The sequence below is a fragment of the Rhododendron vialii genome, chromosome 4a (assembly GCF_030253575.1).
Source record: "Rhododendron vialii isolate Sample 1 chromosome 4a, ASM3025357v1".
NCBI classification, from domain to species: domain Eukaryota; kingdom Viridiplantae; phylum Streptophyta; class Magnoliopsida; order Ericales; family Ericaceae; genus Rhododendron; species Rhododendron vialii.
In genome coordinates, this window is record NC_080560.1 from 37,277,855 (window position 1) to 37,293,860 (window position 16,006).

At 38.1% G+C, this 16,006-nt stretch overlaps 1 pseudogene; it reads left to right on the forward strand.

Moving 5' to 3' along the window:
- The first annotated feature begins 5,542 nt into the window (after window positions 1-5,542).
- Window positions 5,543-10,826, forward strand: LOC131324173 (protein WVD2-like 3; annotated as a pseudogene).
- Window positions 10,827-16,006: the final 5,180 nt, after the last annotated feature.

Below are 16,006 nucleotides of genomic sequence, written 5' to 3' on the forward strand. Positions count from 1 at the left end.
CACTCCACTCACGTCTCCCCCTAACCCAGACAAAGTCACAGCTCATCACTAGTTCCACATCTTGTGATCTTTTTACAATAACTCAGGTGGTCGGGTCAGTCTTGATTCTTTCAATTACTGCTGTGATTGCTAGTTAGACGACGCATTTTGGGTTGTGGTGGTGACCATGCGAGCTTACGTATACCTCAACTAATTCTTCGAGATACCAAATCTACCGTCTATTGTTGAGGAGTTCAATTGAAGCTGGGACAAAGGCAAAGACCCATATAGACCGGGCCCCTAAAGGATTTATAGCACACGTGAAGTTCAAACATAGAACTTGGGAATAAGTAAGCTCCTAAGCAAAATTTGCTCTATTTTACTCCCTTCAGTGGCAAGATTAAGATATGCTCAACTCCAATCAATTTGGCACTATACTGTTTTAGGCCTAATTAATTTCTCTTAATTTGCAACGGTAATATTAACGTTCAGTAATCTTTCTGTTTTTAGCTTTTTGTTGGAATTTTTGGATTTAGTCATTCGTCTCAATGAGAATTATTAGAAGAGTATGAAAATACAGACCGAAATGAGTTTAAGTCCATATCAGAAGAACATATAAACAAATAGCCCTTGCAAACTCTTTTTTCCTCAGTTTTTAGCGAATTTTCGGAACTTTTGGTTATAGCTGTATACCCTCTTTTTTTTTTTTTTTTTAAATTCCTGTAATCGAGACCACTTAATATAATCCAAAAATAGACGTTAATTTGACCAAAATTCAAGAAAAATAAGCAAAAGTCAGAGACAATAATGCTGAAAAAATTATAGTACCAAACATGGGTGGGTGTGGGATCTTTCTCTCTTTGATAAGTATGGTTGTATGGGATCTTGATAAGGACGAATCGGACTGCTTAAGACAAAATATTAATAGTAGCTTATACGTATATCCCATCACAGGGCCATTTTGGAGTGCTTTATTTTAATTTATGGTTAACCTATCAAGGGGTGCTGTTTAATTGATGGAGAGTGCAGTCCATAGGAATACGGGCAGGGACTGAACCATGATTTTGTAAACGCATGGCTGAATTATGAACAATAAAATTTTGAAATTTCAAGGTTTGGAAATTTAATAATTTGTTTGGTTTATGTTTTGAGGAAGGTCTTTTTGGGTAATAATTGAAGGAAAAGCTTATGGGAGATTGTGCGCGCGAGAGAGAGGTTGGATTTTAGGACCCAAAACGGACACGTTCTTAGAGCATCTAAATGTCTAAATAACACCCAATACAAAAACACAATATCTAGGTGTTCTTAACAAATAAAAAATAACTAATATTAATATTGAAATAAAAAAATAAAAAATAAAAACAAAACTGCGTAGAGGCCTTGGCCCCCATACGTCGAAGTTTAGTTCCGTCTCTAAGTATGGGAGACAATGGATGTAAGGAGAGGGGGTGTTAGTCGGCCCTTTGAACTATGGGGACCTCACCTAGTGATCGACAGAGTCAGGATTTAGGTTTGGCGGCGATGCTGTGGGTCAAGGTTTGGTGGTGGTGACACTATTCAATGAGAGTCTACTGGTTTTGTTACATATTTTTAGTAAATTATGAAGAAAAATGCTAAGTGCAGAGTCAGGTTTTGCTGGGCTTTATTTTCCGTTAAAATAAAAATAAAGGCTTGATTCAGTTCTCCCGTGCCATTTAAATGAAAGTTTCTTGAGATAATTTTTACAATGCAAACCCTTAAATCTTTTAAATCGCTATATTTTTTCATGTTTTGTGTTGAAAAACCAAGTTGTTTAGATACCGATAGATTTCTAATCCATTAGTGTAAAATAGAATCTATTTCGGAAACGGGGATGACACGTGTCACCCCGCCCTGCCTACTAGCTCCGTCCCTGACCCCATCGCTCGACTCCATGGCCAAGGCGGAGCCAGAAACATCGATCGGACACGGGTTAATACCATAAAACCTACTTTCATCTTCTTCGTTAATTAAAAGCCGAAGGTGTATTACTAACAAGAAATGAGCCCACTAAATAAAGGATTAATTAACATCTTACACAGTGTATGCTCTAAGACTCCATGATGCAAACGAATTGGGTGGCATTATAAATCTTCTCTAATCCTTTGGTGTGAAGGGATTGAAATTTATAACTAGATCATCATGTCTGTTATCCATCGCGACATTTTTGCTCTTTTGTTTTTCTTGAATAGATAGATGATAGTTTTTGAAAATGAAACAAAAACGTGGTTGTATGGCTAGTTTAGCGGCTTCAACATGGTTGTTCTAAGATTTTAGTTCGGAGTTGACAAAAATATTCAGAGCTTTAGCCTTTAGTGACTCCGCATATTTTAGATTGCAAATTTTTTTTTTTGGGCTGAATTTTTCTTGGTTTTGTTGGGCTATTCCATTTATCAATATAATGTGTAAAATAAATTAGTAAATTTTTTGAACCAAGAGGGTTCATTGGCTGCCTCTGAAGTCTGACCTCCAGGTCAACACTTCAAACCTATGATGAAGAATTTCATTGGACTAAGTTGTAATATCTGTAGTGCTGCGAAACCTCTCAGGAGATATAAATTCTTTGGGAGTGAGTCCATAAAAAGGTTCCGCTTACTTTAAATGGAGCTTCCGTTAGTGGATGGTGGAATTGGACCGAGCTTCCATTAGTGGATGGTGGAATTGGGCCGCCCGACTCAATTAGTCCTGTTGGATTAGTTATTAGTTGGTGTGGAGTTGAGGCGGCTTAGATAAACCAACTCGATCTGGCCGTTGCCACTTGATCACATTCTAAATTATGAAATTATTATTTCTTCTTCAGGGCCATCCAATGCGTAAGATTAAGTTTGATATTTAAAAAGTATGGTTAAATTATCAGATGTGATGTCATGTCATGAAAGGCATGGAATTGAAAGTCACCTAGAAAAGGGTTTGCCTGTTAATCAAAGAAATTAGCAATATTTGGAGAGAGAGAGAGAGAGAGAGAGAGAGAGAGAGAGAGAGAGAGAGAGAGAGAGAGAAAGAGAGATGTACATGAATGTTCCTGCAGAATAAAGATTGACATGGCCTATTTTTGATGCTTAAGGACATTTTAGTTGGGCAGATTAGGCATCCGATTGAATTTCGAATTTCGTAAAATCGCAATGCCAATTTTTTAATTTTTTTTTGCACAAGAAATTAGAAAAAATTAGTGGATATTTGTTGGACAACTAATACCACAAAATTAGGGAGACATGCAATGCTTTGGTTACCTATCAAACATGATCCAAAGTTTAAACATGCAAGTCAATAATGAGAGAAAACAGTAAATTAAGTAACTGGTTCAACAACAAACCCCATCTCTGTAAGGGCTTTTATGTAAATTACGGAGTTTCAGCAAATGCAAATCGGATAGGGAAAAACCCCGCATTGGCCTGGTAATAGCTCGAGACTTGGGGGTTTGGAGCCTCCTAAGGTCTCAATTTCGAAATTTTTCAGGTACTATTAACTCCTTTGGGCCAGTTCATGATACAGAATTTTGTCCAGCCTTTAACTGGACCCGCTAGTAGACGATGAACTTAATCTTTCAGAATTAATTGATGTGCGGTAAGGTGGGCCAGGCTGAGTTATCAAAAAAATTTATATGTGGGGAAAAAGTGGAGGTGTTTTTTGGTATTAATGGGGAGTGGAGGTGGGTTTAGGTTACTTAATAGGAGGTTGTTAGGGCTTTATCAAAAAGGGTTAGCAGGAATAATCAAAGATGGGCCTAAGTAATGATGGGAATGACATGCAATTTTAATTTTTTTTGAATTTTATACCCAAAACTTTCTGGTGGGGGATGGTACAACAACTTCTACCTGACAATTTCACACCTTAGTATTAAAGCATCAAATCTTGATTTGAGATCCAATAATATAAGAGAATATTGCATAAATTTCTAGATTAGGCTAGTACTAAGTATGAATATTATACCTATTATTACAAAATAAAATATGGAATTGGCTTGGAAAACAAGATATATGCATCATACATTAATAACCATGGAAGGCCAAACCGGATTTGGAGGAATATCAACTTTTGTCCCTTCTTAAAAAAAAAAAAAAAAAAAACCTTATGGTACAAGGTATTGGCCTCGGCATGAATTATATGCCCTCTTTATTCTTTAAGGTAAAAAGGGTGCATGGAGGAGGGGACGATGCCCTCTTTATTCTTTAAGGTAAAAAAAGGAGCATGGAGGAGGGGATGAGTCACAACAGGCGTGGCGATCTTCTTTGGGTATGACTGTTAGAACTTCGAACCTGTGGCGAATTACGAAAGGGATAAGTCGTCTCTTTAGATTTCTGCAGCCCCACCAAGGCTCGAGAAAAAAATAAAGTCTCATTCACAAAGCATTTAGTTCATATGACTAATAGCGTAAACGATCTCGACCTTGTAATGTGTGGAAAAGACCGAAACTAACGTTCAGCTGCGTTGGCAATTTCACATGGAGATATCTCTAAAATTCAAACTCCCATCGTGTCCTAGAAAGAGTTGGTAGTAATTACTCAATTCTATTCTATCACTCGGCTATCATGAATAGCCATTAAGGACAATGCCAAAAAAACAACAAGATGAAGCACACTTTCCATTTTCAAAGATAACATAAATCAAATTCAAACACACTCAATCTCATGCACATACCTCTATATCACATTGGTGGTCGTGCTCTTAGACAAATCAAAAGTCGTGTTAATTTAGAATCTACCATTCCAAATGAATAATCTATAAAAATAGTTCAAAAGCGTCCAGACGACGAGAAAAATAAGAAAAGTAATATAATAACAAAATTTGAAATAAACTAGAAAAATTAAGAACAGTAGCAAATTTGGTGCACTTTCGCTCAAATTTAAGTCAAAAGTTTGCTTTCAGATTCCTTTGGTCAATGAATCAAAAGCACGAACAATTTGACACAAAACTAGTGAAGGCTCAAAAAAAAAAATGAAAATAAGTATGGAAAAGTAATTTGGTCAAACAAATCTATCACCCTCGATCACATTTGGACGTCCTTTCGAAAGATTAGAAGTGCAAATGCGCCAATGTGCAACTCTTGAAATCTCGTAGACAAACTGTAATTGAGACTAAATTGCAGGGGCGAAGTGACATTACTCAATACGCCACGGAAATTCAAAATTAACGTAAAACCGTCAACTAACGCCGTCTAACCAGACACGACACTGTGTATATATAATGATCAGTACAGACAGATGCGTATTGATTCGCGCATTTCTTTCGATAAGGCAAAACCAAAACAGAGAAAACTCTCTCTCTCTCTCTCTCTCCTACGCGGATCAGAGTCAAATGTAAGCAAATCTCTCGCGCATTTTCATCGAATTTCGACTTTATTTGCCTTTTCGTGCCTGCATTGTAATGTGCTATCTGTTTACTTTCAATTCGTGAAGAGATCTGTGCGTTTTCTCTTTTATTGTCGTGACTACTGATCTGACCGTGTTGTTTTGTTTTTCGGTGAGTTTTTTTTTTTTTCGTTTTTTGTTTTGGTGAATTTGATTTAGTGAGTTTGGTTCTGAGTCATGTCTTGGTAATGAACACATTTGGGCTTTATTAGCTGGGTTGATTTCAAAACGTGGGAGGGAGCCCTTGGCCAAGGTTCGATTACTCTCCAGGGTTGGTACCGCAAATTACTCGGTGGGTCAGAGCGGTTGTTTGCTTCGGGTCGTCCAGAGGTTTACGCTCAACGGGTGAGTCCAATTAGTGGCCCTCCTTGGGTGGTTTCTTCGTCATCACAAAACAAAAAGGAAATGAAATCATGAAATTCTTATGTTCGAAATGGAATTAGAAAACTTTCTTCGCCAGGGAATTGAAGTTATGAAGGAAAATTATAGGGTATTGGTGCACAACCTGTACAATGAACAAAGTTACATGGTTTTGTTGGTGTATTTATCGCGAATGGTTATCCTAAATGAGAAGTTGTAATCAAGAAAAATACAATAGAAAGTGAAAATGAGAGAAAGTGAAGTAAAAGAAAAGAAAAAGAAAATGTAATTTTTTTGTTTGAAGATCAATCATAAGATTTTGCAGTGTCTTTGGTATAATTTTTGTGTCCTTAATTAGGAATATGGCGATATAGTTGCGGAAGGGTAATACAATATGTCTCCTTCCTTTTTTTTTTTTTTTGATAAGTAAAAATAAACATATTCTTGTTACTTGTGGTGTAGTATCTCAATATTGGACCAGCAAGTGGTTAGTTCAGTGGGTAAGTATTTGGAGTTCCTCGCTCAATGCTTGGATTCAAGTATCCCTAGTTGCTTGGTGGGGCTAAACATATTCTTTACTGCTCGTAGGCTCATAGCACGCTGTGGAACCTTAGCTTCAGCCCTGATATATGGTGGGTTTCTGAAGATGGCTTTATGGTGCTGAGGGCGTTACTCCCTGGCGGATATGGTTGGAGTAACCTATCTGTATATCCATTTGTCTACCTATATAGAAAAAGTAGTATCTTACTATCGGATTTGAATATGAATGTTAACTTTTTTAGGTCTTTAATAGCACTATGTGGTTGAGTTAGGTTGGGTGGGTCTTTCGTGTGCTTATAAAAAAGAGAGAAAACAAGGGATGAAAAATTATTGGTTTTGTGTTCTAATTTTTAAATTACCTAAGCTTGTATATGTGGTTCTTCTTGCATGAGGTTTTCTTGTACGTTTATTTTCCTATTTCGCAAGTGTGAATTCATGTGAGGCTGAAATTAATGGGTTTGTCTTGCATTTGAGGTCATCTTTGCATTATTATCTGATTTGTTGATTTAAAAATTGAATGTTAGAAACAGGAAACATGTGCAAATTAACACAAAAAATGCTCTTTGCTTTTTGGTTTTTTAATCATTGGCAAATATTTTTTTTTGTCATTTTAGGCATTTTCTGTTCTTAGTACAGTTCGTGGTTCATTGTGTTCAAATTTCTAATGCACCTCCAGAAACTGTGTACCCATGTGTGAACTTGTGATTGTAAACTAATAAGAATAGCGTGTTAGTATATCACGTGGCCCTCTATAAATTTTATCGGGGTTTACTTGTACCCACTTTTGTATTGAAAAATAGAGAAGAGAGAAAAAGGAAAGAGCATTACCACCTTTTTGGTTCCATAGTAACAGTCTCCTGGAATTGGAAAACAAAATGGGTTTGTTCGCTCTTTCATTGCTGTACTATGATTTGCCTTATGATTTTAGCACTATTGTTATCTTCCTTAAGCTTTCTCATTCAGTCTTTACAGTTTGTTGTAACCGGAGTATTGTAATCCAGCACTGTGGAGTGAACTCCGGGTTATGTCTGTATGTTTGTCATATATGCTTCCACATTTATCTCTCATTCTACCATTGTAAATGCTTGGATCGCTGTGGAAAATTTGGAGTCTGAGTAGAACCAATTCAACCAAATCAAATATATGACCCCATGTAAGTGCATGTGAATGACCAACAATAAAGGATAACGATCCAGTCTATACAAAAAAAAAAATCCAGTCTAACTTGAACTGCATGTGCCTCTTACAACTAATGGCAGCATTGGTGTTTTTCTTGAATTTGGATCACACCACGTTTGACTGACTGGGATTTTATATTGCTATCTGATCACTCATCTTGTGACAATGAATGGCTGTCTAAAAATCAACCTATATTTGACAATAAAGGGATCGGTTGAATTTTGTTCTACTGTTACAACCTGAAAGACTAGCCATACTAGGACCTGTTATCTACCTATTTGAGCTGAGGTGTTTATCGATCTATACGTTATTTCCCTATGGGTTTTAACTTTTCCCCGGTTTTTGTTTTCTCAGCCAGTCATTATTCTATTAGGTCTCTATTTGAAAAGTCTTTTGCTTACTTGATCAGCAAGTTGTTTTCCTGAATCCAATTAAATGAACTCATCAGAAAGTTAAATTGGGAAAGTGAGAATGATGTTTGTTGCAAAACTGATCTGTTATGAAGTGCATTTGTAATGCTGAAACGATGTGATTGTGATACTTGTGTTTCTACTTTGCAGTCGATGGGAATGGAAGTCACTGATATTTGCATGGACAAAGAGTCAGACCATGTCACAACTTATTCCATTGCGGTTGCGCATGATTCAGAACACGAGACTGCTCAATCTGATCTCAATGCCACACAGTCATATGACCACATTAATGGGGATCCTGTACAACATGTACAGGTGTTGGAAGAGAATGCAGAAGTTAAAGAGTGTGAAGTAAAGGAATGCACTGCTGAGAAGTCTATTGAGATTTCTGAACTATGTCAAGCAGAAAAAGGTGAGGAAGTTGTACTGATGTCTAATTGCGAGGAAAGCTCACCTGATGAGAAGATGAAATTGGAAGATCAGACAAGAAAGGACGATAAAAAGAAGTCTAAATCCTCTGTGAAACCTAAATCCAGAACCGGTTGTGGAAATGCTCGAATGAATTGCACTGTTCCGCAGCCATTTGCCCTGGCTACTGAAAAACGTGCTTCCTATGGGACTCGTCCCATTGGAACTGAGCCAGATGCTGAAACGTCTGTGAGCAAAACATCTAATGTGAACAGTTTGCAACACCAACACCTGATAAGTAAGAATCAGAAGCAGGTAACTGCACTAAAAACAAGGTTCTTATGATTTTCCTTCTGTTATTTTTTGCATATTTTTTGGATCTCAAATTTTCTTGCAAACAATCTCTCTCTCTCTCTCTCTCTCTCTCTCTCTCTCTCTCTCTCTCTCTCTCTCTCTCTCTCTCTCTCAGAGCTTCTTTCAAAGTCAACCAAGGGACGCTTGCCCTTTCACTTGGCTAGGTTGCTTGTTTTGTCCATTTACCATTTTCCTGTTGTATTCACCCATTTACCATTTTCCTGTTGTATTCACAGTATGCTGTGAAATTGGCATAAGTTGATAGCTCTTAACTTTTTTTACTTTCATGTACATGCGAACCGGTGTAAAAAGAATAAAGATTGGGAAGTTCTCCTCACGACTCTGCCCCCTAGCCCTGCATCCCATTATTTTTTTGGTCTCGTCTCCTCACCCATTCTCAGGATTTTTTTTTTATGAATATGTGTTTATAGAGAATAAATTGTCAAAATAGGTAGTATTCATGATTCTTGAACTTATCACCCATGCCAGTAATGTATTGCAATATGTACGTTCCCATTTATTGCTGATCACTCCTATTTACCTTGCAGATGGCCTCAAATTTGGTTTCAAGGAAGCCACTGCAGCCAGATAATAAAAAACATCTTGATGAAGAAGATTCTTATTCTGTTGATTCCTCGTATCCTGTTATTGGAAGCATCTAGCTTGATTTCTCTTAATTTGCCTTTAATGTTCTTTTTCTTCTATTCTCCATCTGTCTATTTGACTTTAACCTTAACGCTCAAAGTACTGCAGCATCAGCCCCGACGACAAAGGCCAGGGCAACTAATGCATCTGCGCCAATTTTCAGATCCATGGAACGTGCAGAAAAACGAAAGGAGGTTGTGCTTTATCAATCTTGGCATATGCAATTTGCTAATTCCATAATACAATAGTAGTGAGGTCAAAATAAAACTCAGAACTATTAGTTGTGCTCTCATTTCTTGATATTACTGCCTCCTTTTAGTTTTATTCAAAGTTGGAGGAGAAGCAACAAGCACTAGAGGCTGAGAAAACTCAATGGGAGGCAAGGACTAGGGTACATTTCTATACTCCTTTCTATACATCAGTTTCATTGGCTATTTTCAGTAGAATTACCGCCCTTTTTCCTGGATACTAAATCCCCTGAGATATAAATTTTCATTTTTTGTCCTACTCTTGTGCACTTTACCACCCAGTCTCTCTTTATGTTTACGTGTCCTCTTTTCCTTTGCCCTGCCCTGAATCTTTGAAATTTTAGGAAGAGCGAGAGGCAGCTCTCAAGCAACTCAGGAAAAATTTGATGTTCAAGGCAAGTCCAATGCCAAGTTTCTACCATGATGGACCCCCACCCAAGGTTGAACTTAAAAAGGTAATCCATTGTTTTCGGCGCTAGTTTTTTTTTTTCCTTTCTATTTTGTAACTTTATAGCTTTCTATGATTTTCTTTGAGTACACATTTACCCTAATTGCAGAGAATGGCAAGTACCATTACGAACAATGTCTTGGTAACCAAATCTTGAAATGAGATGAACAACTATTTCAAAGCTTAACTATGGCCCATAGGGCACTCATTTTAACAGAATTCTTATTAGCAGCCAAAAGAAGATAGTGGAAAGATTTTCCAAGTTAGTTTAGTTACATTATTGATATCTAATACCATGCTTTGGCTTTGGAATTTGAATATCCATTGCTCTATTCGGATGGCAGCCACCACCAACTCGTGCTAAATCACCAAAGTTGGGTAGAAGAAAGAGCTGCAGTGATGCTGTCGGTTTGCCTCAGGGAAATAATGGTGTCGTAGCTCATGGTAGAGGAACTCGTAACAGTCTAGGTAATTACAAAGACAGTTCTGCGACTACGACGAATGACACGAAGGACCGGAGACTGGTAATGCTGCCTTCCAATTGAAGGATGAACCCAGACGGGTCAGAGAACAGCCGATTTCAGTCAGGATTAACGGACAGGGGAACATAGACGTTTCTATGATGTCTTGAGCCTCTGGTGAGTTTTTTCTTATCTTATTTAAATGAGGGAAAAGCCTCTTTTCTCTTGTTCCCTTGTGACATGTTTAAGTTATGCTTATTTATTCCGTTCACCTGCGAGGGCTTGTTACAAGTCGTTTGTTGTCTGTTGGTGTTCTGATTGTAAATTGTTTTGTAAGTTATGCCTTCACAAATATGTATAAAGAGTTCCGGTTGATCATAAACGATGTTCTTTGATACGGAGGAATGGGCCTCCGTCTTTTCTGATTCTGGACATTCCTTCAATTTTGTATTCTTCATTTGGATTTGCTACTGTGAAAGTCATTTGCTTCTTGAGGCCAAGCCGCAAGAGAGAAATCTCTTGTGAATCTCCTAATCCTGGCGTGGATAGCTTGCCTTTGACTAGACCGGCGGGGGAATAGTCAATGTGTGCGTAAGTTGGCCGTGTGTGTAAGTTGGCTTGGACACCTCTGGTCGTCCATTCACGAATCAAAAAAGAAAAGACTGTCTTTTGCTTCTAAGGTTTAGTTGGTGCATATTTTATTGACAAAGAATACGAACTTCATTGATAATAACTATTACAAATCACAATGTATATCTATAAGTAATAAGAAAATGAATGTATTGCACACGGATGGGACAAATAACACATTCATATCAAAAGGAAACATGGTGAATAAAACAAATTTTACAATAAAGGATGCACTAACAAGCATTTGGTAAGATGGCCGGATAACCAGACTTTCTACAAAAATTGACCTATACCGACCAAGTGACTTTAGCACCCTAGGTGCATAACTTGTAGTTTTAGGGAACATTTTTTAACTCCAATTGAGTACAAATTTTGTCCGGATGTCTGTCGTAATTGACTGTCTTGTGCATTTGGTATGAGCTCACTTTCACATTTCCATAATTTCAACTGCCAGTTGTTTTTTGGTTGCCCTGTCTAGCTCATGCAAGTTGAAACTGCTGGTGCGAGGTCAAGCCATGCGTTATGTTCGCTAATGCATGTCAAATTTTTGAATACGATGGAAATATAGCCGTAGGTCGTACGTATCATCTTAGTTGTGTGAGAAAATTGAACTACTAATTGATTGTTTCTGGATGCCAACAGCAGAATGTGCTCATGCCTTTGGAGTTAGAATGCAGACCACATTGTTTATCTGGACACAGCAAATAAGCTAAAAATAACTACAGGTTATGTAACCTGAATCCTTTGGCGTAAATGTAGCTATGCGGAAGTCCTTTTCGCCTCATTCGTTTATCATAAGAACTACAGGTTATGTAACCACATTGTTTATCTGGACACTAGGCGACATTCTCATTTGCACGCCAACTACAGTGGAAGTCCTTTACTCCTCCTAGAGAAAAAGGGCTGAAACAGTATCACAGGACTCGGTTTGCATATTATTTTGTTTATCGTTTACGTAGTCTGTAATTTCAGTTATGTTAATGAAATTGCGCTCTGAAATTTCGCGGGTTCTATTTCATTTTTCCAACATCTTGATCCTGGACATATATGCAGTGAGTTATCCGAGTCTACCAAGAAGCCTATGTCGTCAGTTTCCATTTTATTACCAATCGAAACTTCGTCCACGTTCACATCTTTGATGTCTTTAGGTTACATCAAGCCACTGAATTCGCAAGTCGATCAGTTTCTGGATTCAAAGCAGATAGAAATTTCCACATCATAAAAAATGAACGAACTTAAGCATGGTACGTAAGCTCCATCTTGCACAGTTATCAGCATCACTTCTTAACACACTTTTGCTTTGGCCCTCCTACTTTTATCCCAATTCTTCTTTACTCTGTTTGCTCTGCTCAAGCTTTAACTATCCAACCTGTCTTCAATTCCTTTCAGTTTAAGCTTGGAATCACACTGTTTCATGGGGTCTTTCTCATTGATGAAGGCTCCCCCACCTCTCCTCTCTTTCCAAAAGTGGAAAAGAAAGAGACATCCTTTTAACGTCGTGCCAATTGTTATCTAAGGTTAGTCGAAGTGCACATAAACTAGCCTGAACACCTGAGTTATATACAGGAAAAAAAAACATCATGTCAACTGTTAAGTGCTATATAGTAAAGTATTGGATTTAGACACTATTTGCTTTGAGAATTCAGGGATTGTGAAGGAAAAAAGAAAATATGAAAAGGAACCACCTGGGGTGGTGGCCTGGTGGTCAGCATGTCTTTGGTGGGATCAGTAGGTCGCGGTTCGAGGCGTGCTATAGACACCCTCTCGAACCTTGGGGCGGTGGCCTCACGGTTCGGGTCTTTGGACCCCTCTAATCCCCCCTTGTTGACCGCTTTGGCCCCAGGTGGTGCAGTGCTCATCTTTGGGCTTTGGTCCTCTTTCGGGGACTCGTTGCAGGTTTGAAAGGCTCTATGGTCACGCCTAGGAGCAGGTCGCCATGCCTGGTCACCCCCTTCAGCCCTTTTGGCTTAGCGAAAAAAGAAGAAGAAATCTGAAAAGGGAAAACCATATAAGTTTAGCTTCTTGCACATTTTTATCTTTCAATGTTTTCCTTTTTCCTTTTATTGGATATGCTTACGCTATATTCCATCCATGCCAACAGAAAACACCTTGAAATAGAAGGACCTACAAAAGAGAAATGCCAACTTTAACTTATAATCCTTGAAACGTGGTCTGTTTCTGAACGTACGTAAGGATGTGTTTGGTTTTGCGCAGTCGATGTTTGAGATTCGCTCAGCCGTCGGTAGTTGGAATTGAAAGAATTTCCATCCGTAGGAAGTCAGCCAAACACAGCCTAATTCGTTAGTCCATGTGTGGAAAGCATGATAAAGAAAGTTCAGGCAGTTTTAAGGACTTCATGGCATCTGACTCGCCAAAGAAAATCTCATTCTCACGTATATAAAGGCCCATGAAAAAACAATGCATGTCAATCAAAATGATCACCAGTCCCCTTTCTCTCTCTCTCTCTCTCTCTCTAATGAAAGGAAAGCTGAGGGGGATGTTGTCTGGTTCGAGACCGTTCATATGAAGCACCACCCATCATGCATCATCTGATTGATCTCGGACCAGGCTTCATTCCCCTCAACTCGAGAAGTTCAAATTCTTCACAATGGCCACACCACTCGATTGGAGAGACCCCTTCATTCCCCATTCATCTTCGATCAACAACCTCTCTCTCTCTCTCTCTCTCTCTCTTCTGTGTGTGTGTGTGTAGGTCCTCAATTCTGTTCACACCAGCGGCAATGGAAGGAGGCAGTCCACGTACTGAAATGCAGCAAACTAGCTAACAAGGTACAAATCATGGCCTACTTTGAATAAAGTCCATGTTATTTGCAGTTTATAATGTTAATTTCCTCGTATACTAAAAGAATTTGAAGCAACTTTGAGAATAGCAAGGACAGATCACAGATTCACAGATGCGTGCAGCAAGTTTATAATGTTACATAATCCAATAATCAATTTGTACTATCTTCATGATTTCAAGAAATGACTGCTGTCTTGGCGAGGTTTTCTCGTTAATCCGAGTAGTTTTGATCGATCAGCAATCATATATTTTCTAGCTAGAATCACTTCAGAGGAACGTTTTTACGACGAATTGAGAAGTTGATATAGCAGCTCCTTTTACAGAAGAGCTTTGGTCGTTTTTTAAAATCGTCTTGATCCTCGCCCTATCCGCAGCCCCCTGTATCCAGCTCCGTTTTATTCCCATATTTGCTTAGTGGAATAGTTTTTTTCTATTTCTATATAATCTACTAGTTAATCATGATTTGACATTAATTAATAGTATATTGCCGATTCGGTGGCTCGATCTACGATTTATCATTCATGGGCGTTGATAAGATCCTTCCATTTAGCAGTACATTAGGATGACATAGCCTTAAATTTTCATGAAATATAAACATTGATTCATAAAAATAAAACCAAATGGTACAAATGACCCAAAAAGGTAGTAGTAGTTATGAAATAAAAATCAACCAAAATTAACAGCCGCAATGTTGGAGAAACTTGTGGTGTGTACCTATGCAAATTAACGTGGTTTCCTCATGGATGGTATGCAGTTTTGAAAATCATGCCCCATGTGGCGATTTTTAGAAAACTTGTTTTAGTTGACAATTTCCGAACTTACTTTTTGAGATTTTTATTATTTTTTTTTGGAAAAGAATAAATATGGATTTGGGTTCTCGAAGTGGCGTCCTCTAAAAGATGAATAAGATATTAAAACGACGAGTATTTGTGTTTTTTTTTTTTTTTTAAAAAGAAAGTTCTGAAATGTAACGTTTCTGAAAAACTGATTTTGAAATGTATCCAAACATGTTTTTTAGCTTTTTTTTTTTAATTTTTGCCAATAATTATATGGAAGCCATAAGAACGGTAAAATAGTTTCCATTTAGGAGAAGGACGCCAGCAAAATAATTTTCAATGGATGTCCTTTAACTTTTTGAGTTTTTTAGCCATAAGACCAAAACATGTTTAGACACTTTCATAAGGTTTTAGGGTGCACTTTCCTAGGGCTTACTCCCTTTGGGTTTGGGCGAGGTAGGGGGTACCAAGTTCGAGTTGTGCCAGCGGCATCCCTCTCGAATTTGATCTTTTTCCTCTGTCTGGCTTTGGCCTTCTAACCCTTGGTGGGATGGCAGTTGCTATGGCTAGCTCTTTAGTCTCCCTCGGGATCCGCAGCGGGTCTGGAGTCCTTATAGTCACGCCCAAGGGAGGGTTGCTATGCTCGGTCGCCCCCTCCTCCACCATTTTTAGCATAGCAAAAAAGGATGCACTTTCCTACTATATGGATTTAGTGGTTTAAGTACTTTCATAAGGTACCTTAGGGTTTTAGGCACTTTTATATATAGAGTACCTTAGGGTTTTAGGTACTTTCATAGGGTACTATAGAGGTTTAGGCATTTTCATAGACACATTTGTTCTTATGTTTGATTGCAAAAGATGTTTGTCCTTGAGCTCAAAAAATATAAATATAAGAGATTTTTTGCTAAGTCTTCATCAACAGGAGTTAAAGGAGAATTAGTGGGTAATATCCAAAGTGGTTCAACGATTCACGATTGTCCACAGAACATAACCCAAGACCTCCCCCTTGGAAGCCAATTAATGGATACAACGACATGCACTAAGAGCCACATCTTGTTACTTTTTAGTATGCTTATCTCCTTTTTCGCCAAATGTTTGATAAACCAGTGATGGGGTAACTAGGGTTTTTATCTTTTAGCAGTTGAGTCTTTTTACCAGATGGATTACTTTGCTTGCAGAGAGTTACAAAGAATCTATGCATAAGGTGATCGGGGGGGGGGGGGGTGTGTGTGTGGGCTTTCACTTTAATTAAATTGCTCCATGTTGGTAAAAATCAAAAGTTGAGAGCTTTGAATTTGCACCCTTTTCCACCTTATATAAGACTGCCATCATGACATTTTCCTTGATAATATTCTTGGCTCATTCCTAACTTTTAACTACCGTGTGGGTCTAGCCT